Source organism: Cervus canadensis, chromosome 2, assembly GCF_019320065.1.
Source record: "Cervus canadensis isolate Bull #8, Minnesota chromosome 2, ASM1932006v1, whole genome shotgun sequence".
Classification (NCBI taxonomy): domain Eukaryota; kingdom Metazoa; phylum Chordata; class Mammalia; order Artiodactyla; family Cervidae; genus Cervus; species Cervus canadensis.
This window is the reverse complement of record NC_057387.1, coordinates 105,629,255-105,631,774: the sequence shown is the minus strand read 5'-3', so window position 1 is coordinate 105,631,774 and position 2,520 is coordinate 105,629,255.

Here is a 2,520-nt window from a genome sequence, read left to right as displayed (position 1 = left end):
CAAGGCAGCATCTCTGTGCATGTACGTTTATGTGAGTAGCCCAACCACTTTTTTCAAGTCCCTCTGAAGTGCTTCCATACTTTCCCCAAAGTCTCTTCTCTCTTGGGCCACCACTTGATTTTCTTCTCCCTCATAGCCCCCCCATGAATGTCCTTCTCCTCTTACTGTTCAGGGTAATTCGGCTCTGCTCCCAGGATCACACACCTCTCTTAATCTCTGCTCAGCAAGACAGAAGTCCTGCAATTAACAGGACCTGCCCTCTTTAGAAGGCAGTTTAGCTAAAATCTGTTTTACTTAAGGATAATCCCAAAGGTCTCACCCAATCCCCAGCCCATGCCATTTATCAAAGCAGCTCTTCCAAACACATCTATCACTGGGTCCAAGAATCTTTCATTCCAGCTGCTTAGAGGATAACATGAAAGATAACACTTCCTCTGTAGAAATACAAACTCATACGTAAAACCAAGGTGGGCTCCTCCCTCCTCCATCTAGCAGCACTGTAGGTGTTTGCAGTTTATGTAGTGTCTGAGCATAGGAAGAAGAAGGAAATTCACGCTGGGCATGCACCTGTTTCTCCAGCCTGTTCCTTAAAGATTTGTGACTCTGATTTCATCCTTACATCATTATCCCAAGGTTTAGATAAAGAGACTGAGGGTCAGAAAGGTAATTTGCCCAAGGTCCAGTGAGCAAAGGGCAGAACCAGAACTTGAACCCAGGCTTGTTCTGACTGCTGGGTCCATATATTTTACACTATACCAGGATGCCTCCTCTCAGTATATCAGAATACACTGACACCAACGTTGTAATAAGGGGTCTTCAATGTGTATAAAATATGTAAGTCATTTTTGGAGAGAGGGATAAAGAGAGGGAAGGTTTGGAGCATGATCTATAAGGAGGCACAGATCCCAGTACATTGGAAGTAGGCAGAATTACTTTGTGTAACCACCCCATTTTACAGATAGGGAAACTGAGACCCAGAGAAGAAAAGTGACTTGCTTGCTAATCATTACACAGTAAACTAGTGCCAAGTCAGATGAGTTCTCAAGTCTAAGAGCAGCCTGGCCAAGCTCTTTCAACTCCATTCCCTTGGTGTTCTTCAAGTAAGTTATATCTTTTTCTGATGTTGACTTGCATAAGTTCTATCTTGTTCTGATGTTGACTGCAGTAAAAGTCTCCAGGGTCATCCTGATCTTAAGATAAAAAATGTATCAATCCCACCCAGAAAAAAAAAAAAAAACTCCTGAAAGAACTCTTCCTTGGAAATCGCCACATTTCCTGCCTCCTGAGTTCCTCACTCAAGGGCTGGAAGCCCCATCTGAGAAGTCACATCTCGCACAACCTTTGGATGGTCCAATAGTTGATGAGGGTCATGGTTGATGCTGTGGATGATAAGTCTTGGTCAGCATCCTGTCTGGAGATGCAGGTACCATGCTTTGCTTTCCCATGGAAAAGGCTGGAGTGTTTCCTATCCCAACAGTCAAATCTTTCCCACCCTCATGGGGCAGACTTAAGACTTCTTGTGGGAGGGCTGGTGGTGGGATGGAGGTTTCTATCCCGCAGGCCAGCTTTGGAGGCATCCCAGATCTCTCCATCTCTGGTGCACTGCGGCACTCCTGAAAGACTAGACTGAGTGTAAAAGATATGCCTTTGGCTCAATATGTAAAAACTCTTCAGCAATAAATTTAAGCAATTCCATTTGGGGCTCTCACAATTTCCTCCACTCAGACAAACTGCTTTTTATTTCAAATGTTGCTGAAGGAAATTGGCCAATTGCTTACTTCAACTGTCAATGCCATTATGCTGAGCCTGGAGGCTAGACATAAATACAACCTGGGGATTTCTCTGAGTTGAATCCTTGCAAAACTGGCCACTAAAATACAGGTCAACCCAGAGGGTCTGTGGACCTTGACCCCCTAGAAACTTCTCAGAGAAATAGAACAAAGGTGACTGGGGCCAGGGCAGAGCTCTGGAGAATTATGGACATAGCATCCAAATTGGCTTTTCAGATTGATAATCACATCTGGAATCCAAGGGGGTGAGGTGATCTCTGGCCATCCTGGGATGGCATTAGCAGTCAAGGAGACCAGTTGGAGGAGGCAGGGGGTGGCGTTAGTGTCTGAGGAGCCTGAAATTAACAACAGCAGTTCCAGTATTGATCAGTCCCACATGCCAGGTGCTGTGCTAGGCATTTCATACGCATAACCGCAGTAAATCCAAACTCCTTACCATGTTCCCTGGAACAGTGCCTGCTATCTAGTGTTATACAGGTGTTAGTAAATGTTGTGGCTGTTAACAGGAAACTCCCAGTGAGCCTCCAAGCCAACCCTCTCTGGCTTGGAGTAGGCAAGCTGACCTTAGGAGCTCCTAAGTCACTGTACCATCAGAGCTGAACTTGACTGACAGCACTGATCATGTGGGCTATCCCCAGTTTGAGCCAGGGCCCGATTTGTTAACTGTGTGATCCCCTGGCTTCCTAACCCTGGTGGGCGATGTGTCTGGGCCCTTCTCCCCACGGGTGCC